This window comes from Leucoraja erinacea, chromosome 6 (assembly GCF_028641065.1).
Source record: "Leucoraja erinacea ecotype New England chromosome 6, Leri_hhj_1, whole genome shotgun sequence".
NCBI lineage: Eukaryota > Metazoa > Chordata > Chondrichthyes > Rajiformes > Rajidae > Leucoraja > Leucoraja erinaceus.
Window position 1 is genome coordinate 16,837,349 of NC_073382.1, and position 8,725 is coordinate 16,846,073.

At 40.5% G+C, this 8,725-nt stretch overlaps 1 non-coding gene across 1 annotated transcript; it reads left to right on the top strand.

The window, feature by feature from the left end:
* The first annotated feature begins 8,292 nt into the window (after nt 1-8,292).
* On the top strand, nt 8,293-8,478 carry LOC129698484 (U2 spliceosomal RNA). Its single transcript, XR_008723674.1, has one exon. It is a non-coding gene; the product is annotated as a U2 spliceosomal RNA (small nuclear RNA).
* The last annotated feature ends 247 nt before the right edge of the window (nt 8,479-8,725 follow it).

An 8,725-nucleotide genomic window follows, 5' to 3' on the forward strand; every position in this document is an offset into this window, starting at 1 on the left:
GACACATTTGGGCAGGTGGGACTCATGTAGCTGGGACATGTTGGCCGGTGTGGGCAAGTTGGGCAGAAGGGCCTGTTTCCACACTGTATCTCTCTATGACTATGACTCTATTATCCCAGACCTGGTTAGAATGTCAAACAATATGGGAGAATTTATTAAAAATGGAAGATGTTTAGCCGTGTTAAAAAAAAAGGATGGATGGCTTTGATTGAATAGCTCCACCATTGGCGATGAAGGTAGACTGGCCTCATTGTTCTACAGCACTGTGACCTTCTTTGCTACTATCTATTATTTTAAAAGATTTACCACATTTGGCAAATTGACAATACGTAAAATAACAGCCATGAACAATTTCCTGGTAATATTATCACTTAAAAAAATTACTTCATTTTATTGGCTGCAACTTTGATCTTCTCAACCACAAAGTTGCAGCATTAGCTTAGATTCCACTGGGACCCCTTCTTTCCATCAATTTATAACGAGCGGAATATCCCGGGAATGTACAGTGATCCGTTGCTACTTCACCTTACCATTAGAGTAAGGATCAAGCATTTGCCCGACCCCCAAAATGGTCACTGCCCAGTTCTAACCTCTAGGATAATAGAAACATAGAAACATAAAAAATAGGGGCAGGAGGAGGCCATTCGGCCCTTTGAGCTAGCACCGACATTCATTGTGATCATGGCTGAACGTCCCCAATCAATAACCCGTGCCTGCCTTCTCTCGATATCCCTTGATTCCACTAGCCCCTAGAGCTCTATCTAACTCTCTCTTAAATCCATCAAGTGATTTGGCCTCCACTGCCCTCTGTGGCAGGGAATTCCACAAATTCACAACTCTCTGGGTGAAAAAGTTTTTTCTCACCTTAAATGGCCTCCCCTTTATTCTAAGACCGTGGGCCCTGGTTCTGGACTAATGAGCCTGGAAGGGCAGGACTGAATATTTATCGTGATTCGATGAAAATCTGGCACTGTTAATGAATGTCATCAATTAGTATATTCTCCATCTTGCTGAGAACTAAGGCTTTTTTTCCCTTGACCAATAAATATTTTAAACCACGTCATTAAATAGAGGAAAAAAAAATCTCAAAATCAATACACGTGGGATACTTCCCATGGAGCTTGGTTGCTCAATTCAAGGAAGATCTATTAAAACTGCATCATATTGAGTACTTCAGAGATGTTACTTGGACTCATCACGCAAATAAAAATCATCACGTTCTTTGCATTGTACAAAGCATGCATCAGAATTTCCTAATAGAGGATTATGGCTCCTCTTCTGAGACCATTGGAAGATATACATTTCTGCCTTAGAATTGTGTGTTTCTTTTAGCTATCTATTCCCTTATTCAGTGTTTGTTGGCAAGAAGAATTACTAAGTTGACATTTCGTTGCCTGGGATAGTCTTTGATTTTGACACTGGCATGCCGGTTTGAAATGACATGGAATATTAGCTGTGGAGAATTGTGAATAGCTCTTTGGTGTGGTGATGGAGGGAGGGAGGGGGGAGGGAGGGAGAGGACGGCAGCAATAAAGGGAAGGAGGAGGATTTATCTGACAATTTTTAATGACCCAGGATGTCCCAAAACGCTACAACTAATAAAGTGCTTTCTGAAATGCTGTCATTATTGTAATGTAGAAACCGTGACAGGTATTTTGCATAGATCAAGGCCCCACACAGATAACATTGCAGTCTGCTGGTGATGATGTCGACTGTGGGATTAATGTTGGCCAGTAGATCAGGTGGATGAAGTAAGAATCAAATCAAAGCTCTGGCACAGATGGCCAAAATGATGATATGACATCTTACCCACGCACCCACAACGTTGAATCTTGGCCCATTAATTAAAACTGAGTGGATGTGTAGGTGAGTGCTGACAATGGAAATCAAATGAGCAGTATGTTAGCAATAAACAACAATTCCTCAACTGTTCTCTCCCTCTCGCTGATGCTTAACGATGTTAGCAAGCAAACTGTTGGACACCCTTCTCTGAAATAAAAATGTGCAGCAGCAATTTTAAAATGCCTCCTAGAATCAGTGACGTATGTCTTTAAGTCTGGTCCACTCTCAGGGCACAGGGTGTGGTGTGGAGTTGACCGGTGCCATAGGCGCTCAGCTCTGTGTGCCTTTTTGCTTATAAAGAGCTGTTGGAGAGTGAGGAGGGCCGTTGATTATTAAAGGGGGACCTGGGTGGGGGATATCGAGAACGAAGGGGGATTGCTGCCACGTGCGGCGGAAGGCAATAGATAGGGCTATTCAGTGAATTTTTATGTTTGTCAATGCCAAAGTGTGGTGACATTTGTACACTGCCTCGGTGAGGTCTCCTAAGTGCTATATGATTTTACCAGGTTTTATGCAAAACAAAGCATTTCACTGCACCTAGGAACAGATGACAATAAAGTATTATTGAATTATTCAATGATTGAATATATCAGCAAAATACTTTCACCATCCCACTCTGTTCTCTCTGTGGTTGCCTGTCCAGTTACAATCAGGCCCAACACAAGCCTGGTGCCATCTTTCGTCAAGGTACATTGCAACATACCAAATTCTCTAACTTTGGTAGTTTGCCCTTTGCATCAATAAACATAGTGCTGGAGAAACACAGCGAGTCAGGCAGAATCTGTGGAGGGAAATGGACATGCAATGTTTCAGGTCGGGACCCATCTTCAGATAGTTGTAGTAGATGGGAGAAAGCTGTTAGAGAGACGTATGGATGGGGGAACGGCAGGTGGATACACGAGGAACTGCAGATGCTGGAATCTTGAGCAAAACACAAAATTCTGGAGGACCTCAGTGGGTCAGGCTGCATCTATGGAGGGAATGGACAGGCCAGATTTTGGTTTGGGACCTTTCTTAAGACATTGGATTAGGGGGGAGAAAGCTCTAAAACACTGGTGAGGGCAGGAAAAAGCACACAAAATGATAGAAATATGTTGTTTAGTGGGGATGTATAGGCTGATTGGAGGAGGTGGTCTTGAACCAGCCGGCTCAACTCTAATCCTACCTTGACATACTACGATCCATCTCTTGCACTACCATGGTCTTGTTTTTTTTTGCAAAGTCCTCTTTCTACTTACTGTTTTGTGGAATGTTTAAGTGTAATTTATGTCCAATTTATTTTTTTTGCGCATTGTGTGCATCTACATGCCTATGATGCTGCTGCAACCATGTTTTTCCATTGCATCTTTATCTCACTGTGCTTGTGCATCGGACAATGAACTTGACTTGACTTGCTTTAAATTGAACCCTGAATTTAGAAGATTGAGAGGGGATCTTATAGAAACTTACAAAATTATTAAGGGGTTGGACAGGCTAGATGCAGGAAGATTGTTCCCGATGTTAGGGAAGTCCAGGACAAGGGGTCACAGCTTAAGGATAAAGGGGAAATCCTTTAAAACCGAGATGAGAAGAACTTTTTTCACGCAGAGAGTGATGAATCTCTGGAACTCGCTGCCACAGAGGGTAGTTGAGGCCAGTTCATTGGCTATATTTAAGAGGGAGTTAGATGTGGCTCTTGTGGCTAAGGGGATCAGGGGGTATGGAGAGAAGGCAGGTACGGGATACTGAGTTGGATGATCAGCCATGATCATATTGAATGGCGGTGCAGGCTCGAAGGGCCGAATGGACTACTCCTGCACCTAATTTCTATGTTTCTATGTTTCTATGTGATGACTTGGTTTTTGCTTGTTCCTAGTAACAGTTTGCTTGAGTATAAATTTAGGACAGGACTTGACCATGATTAAGTTAAACCTGAACCAAATCCATGGGTTTATCTATTGCATATCCCATCTGACCTTTGGAGTAAATAGGACAATCTCAGGTGCTCTGTTGGTAGGAGTAACACTGGTTCTCTCATTTCCTTTGAGCTCATATGCATTTGTCACATACTCTCTCAAGATCAGTGATCGTTGATGACAATGTTGATAGCAAAATCCTGATCTGCATCTGGAAAAGTGGGAAGTTAAATGTGGGAACAAAGCAGAATCAGTCAAAAGACCAGCCAAAATTCAGGGCAGCACATTTTTATAGCAGTAGAATTGCTTCCTCTCAGCGCCAGAGACTCATGTTCGATCCTGACGATGGGTGCTATCTGTACAGAGTTTGCACGTTTCCCTGTGATTGCTTTGGTTTTCTCCAGGCTCACCCACTTCCAAAGACATGCAGGTTTGTAGATTAATTGGCGACTGTAAATTGCTGTAAGATGCAAAACTGGGATAACATAGAATTAGTGTACACTGATTGTTGGTCGGCATGGACTCCGTGGGACGAAGGCACTGTTTCCACACTGTACCTCAAAATGGTCTTATCAGGCATTTACATTAACTGTAGACTAGAGGTCATGGCTTTACTCGAGAATGAGTGATAAACAACAAGAACAATATTTGTTAAAGAAGTGTTGTAAGTAGGACGTTAGACTATTTAACCATTTTGGAGAGGGGGACTAGGGCTCAACATATGAAGTACTGATCCTGAGTATGCCTGAATTCAAATGGAAGGCACAGAACATGTACCAGACTCAGCCCCAGTCAGAAACAAATACTAGAGTTCCATTGGGTTTGTCTTGTAGGCAGGCTCTGGTTTCTGGCATGCCTTCAATAATAGATGCCACCTGCTTTGAAAGAAAGAAAGAACCAATGTATGATATTCATCTCATTGCTTTTTTTTTTGCTTTTAAACCACAGTGTGAACAACTCAGACTGTAAAAAGCACTTTTCCATGAATCAAATTGTAGCGAGTGGCAAAATATTTAATTTTAGACAAGGAAAACTACATGCTGTGCTGTGTGCATTAAATAATGGAAGCTAACACATTTCCCCTCAAATTACAGAGCACAGAGCCCTTTTACTGCATAACATTTTAAGCAATTTACTGCATCAGTTGCAAAAAGCCATAGGATTTTGTACATCCATACACCATCTTCATGGACTTCGCTTCTTGAATTTGAATTAACTCTTTGGAGATACTGATTTTTGGGCAATGATACTCAAGGTATGCATCATATAACTTAGAACAGATAGCTTGTGAATTTATATTTGGCAGTGCATCTTATTTCATATTAAGTTGCTTTTAAGTTTCTCAATAAATTTTATTTTGCTGTGGAAAGAATATTAATTGTAACAATAATGACTTTCTCCAAGGACAAGGAAGACTTAAATTATTCTAAAGAATATAGGAACAAGTAAGATGTTACTATGAAGTATATTTTAATTTCTGTAACATCCCATTCCATTTGCACAGACATCATGTGAAGGTTGAGGTTACTAAAACGTCGCTTATGCTGTTAATACATTAATTTTATAGTGTGCGGACATTTGTGAAAATTTGGAATATTTGGAATATCTCTCATGTGCAGCACCTTTAATCTGAGGAGTCCAACAATTTTTATAGTGTTTAACTAAACAAAATTTAACACAGATTTCTGGGATAGGAATAAGAATCAAGCAATGCTAATTTTTATGCCTGAGTTTAAAGAAATAAGTGAGGAACTGTCTTCAGGTCAAATGTATTCTATATTTTGGAAATCTCTTTCAAACCCTTTGTCCTGCAGCCGCCAAGCTTGGCAACCCTCTACCTGGCCCTCACCACTGGTCCCATTCAGCAAAAGAGTGGCTCCAAAACTTAGTGGGCTGTAAATTTGTGCCTAACATATTAAATGGCACAGTTGGAAGAGCTGGTGCCTCACAGTTTTAGAGACTTCGATCTGGGCTTTGGGTGTGTAGAGTTTGCTGGTGTGATTAGTATAATTGGGGCATGTTGGTCAATATGGGCAAGTTGGGCCTGTTTCCACTCTATGACTATGACTATGACCACCAATTTTTGCACTAATCCCTTCCCATCCTTTTTATTCTCTCTACCTTCCTAACAATTCTCCCAGATTCAACACACTTGGGGTAATTTACACTGGTCAATTAGCCTACAAACCCACCCGGCTTTGGGATGTGGGAGGAAGTCGGAGAAACTGGAGGAAACCCATGTCATAACACGCAAACTCCACAAAGACAGCACTGCAGCTCAGAATTGAATCCGGATCGCTGGTGATGGAGGCAAAGGGATGGTGGATGCTTTGGGTTGAGACTCTGCATCAGGACTGAGAGTGTAGAGGGAAGATAGCCAACATAAAGAGGTGAGAGGGAGGGGTGAAGTAGGAGCTGGTAGTTGTTCGTGGAAACAGGCAAGGAGGTAGATAATGGGCAGATAGAATGAGGTGGGTGGGGGAGGGGTGTGGTAGGAGACAGTATCTGGTGGGTGATAGGGCACGATACTGTAGATGAGGAGAGACCTTTTGCAAATTTAGCCTGAAGACGTTGATTGACCGGAAATTGAGTATTTTTGAGGTGAGGAGAATCCAAAGATTTATATACCTTTGAGCAAAAAACAAATTGCCGGAGAAAATCAGTGGATCAGGCAGCATCTGTGGGGGTAGACACAAAATGCTGGAGTAACTCAGTGGGTCAGTTAGTAGCCGCCTGACCAACTAAGTTACTCCAGCACTTTGTATCTATCTTTGGTATAAACCAGCATCTGTGGTTTCTTTTTATTACATTTTACAGCATCTGTGGGGGGAATGGATAGATGACGTTTCTGGTGTGTCAGGCAAGTTGTGCACAGTAAATTCAAAACCAGCTAAAGTATGTACTATTGACTAGATCTAGGTATGTTGCAAAACCTACCTGAATCGTCATTGAGAATCTGCCCCAGCCCGTGTGTGCGATTTTGGCGCTGTTTAGAGGGGGCGGGTTTAAAACGCGATTTTTACTAGGCTGTTCCAATCGAAGATGTTCAGCCTAGTAAATCATTAACGAAAAATCGCTGAAAGACCCCGTCGCAAAAGGTATTATTAGTTTTATAGGCCTCGAATAATAGTTATAATAGTTTTAAAATCACTCTCTCAACCCGCGACCTCTCGCAGCCCCAGGGTTTTATAAAGCAAACAATTAAAGGTATGTACCTTATTTTTACATTAAAAGGGGCTTCTTAAGACCCCTTTATACAAAGTTTACTATAGCGAGTAGTTCATTTTGGGCTCTTTATATCCCGCAGTATTTTTCTGGGCATTTGAGGGCACAAATCCAGCGCAATGTGAACGTTCTAAACCAGCGCGTTCATAGGAACCCACTAGAAAGCTGATTTAAATGGACTTGAATTTACAGCAATTGAACACTAAATTCCTTCCATTTGGCCTATAAATTAATGTAAATGAGATTTAAAAATCATGTTTTATTGTGAATTATTTGTGAATATTATTTGGACACTTAGGCTATTTAAAAATGTTAATCATTTATTAAGAAATGGATAGATGTTTAGATCTTGTGATTGAAGTTTGAAATTAGCTACAATTGGGTAACTAACTAATTATATGCTTTAATTTCAGGTCATCCAAGTAAGATTATTTTATATTTGTTTCAGAATGGTTCAATCTATGATAACTGGAAATTTCATTCAGTTCTCTTAATTTTTAAGAAGGTTATGGGCTTTTGACTGTCCATGATCACAGCTTTTTTGTTATGTCCATAGAAAATCAATAGGGAACAAGATGCTTATTTCCGAGTATGAAAATGGCCATAACTTTTTTATTACTTGAGATATGAAAGTGAATTAGGTGTCAAATTAAACTTCTTTTTATGCTTTATCTGATGGGATAAATTGCAGACTTGATTTTTTTAATCTCAAAATTTTGTAACATTGCTACTAGATCATCTTGCCTTTCTGTGAGGCTGGTTAAAGGATTAAAATATTGCCCCAGGATATCAAGTAGGACTCCTCTGTTTTTTAATATAATTGAAATGGAATTTTTTATGTTGACTTGAAAGGCTGAAAAAGCTTTTGGAATAAAGTCTCATAAACCACACCAATTCTGATGGTAAAGCACTGTTTTGGTGCTACATTGGGAGTGCCAGCCTACATTTTCAGTTCAAGCCTCTGGAGTAAAAATCTAAATAAAAATAATTGGAGTTTGATAAAACACCAAACTGACACCATCTTTACACTTTGAAGTGCTCATCATCTACAGAAATTAAGATTTGAAGCCAATAAACCATAATTTATGCAAATTAGATTTAGCAAGTGTAATTATGGAAATGCTTCAATATATAACGCCAGCCCTTCTCATGCTATTAAGATGTACTCCAAAATACATATTAGGTCTCAGCAAGGTGAGTCAAAGGAAAAACAATTTGTAATTACCGGACTCATACACGTATAAAAGATACAAGATATCTTTATTAAACACTTACAGCAATGGATATGCAGTACGTTACATGTCCGAGCTGCTACATCTACTGCGTGATGTAGGCTTCTCGGCCTTTTGGCTAAGATCAAGTGTTTTATCTGTTCTTATCAGTGGTAAAAGAGAACATCTGTTCTTATTAGAACAGTGAAAGGGCTATCTGTTCTTGTTAGAACAGTCCTGGCGGTCCATTAAGGACAAGAGCTGCAGATTGCGGTGTAGAATCGTAGCAATGGCAGCTGCAATTGAAGCGAGAGGACAGGGTATCCGCAATACCCTGAGGATTAGTGTAAAGGATCTCAGCGAGGGGATGCCCTTCTGTCGAGATATGTTCGTGAAGAAGGTCTTGCTGGAGACCTGCAAGTTCGAGCCCAACGATATCTACTGCCTCCAGGACTTCCCGGGTAACGGATACTTCGATGTTACCTTCATGCATCCGACGGGATGGCAAAAGTTTATGAAAGATTTCCAGGAGAAGGGGAATGAAGCTCTGCT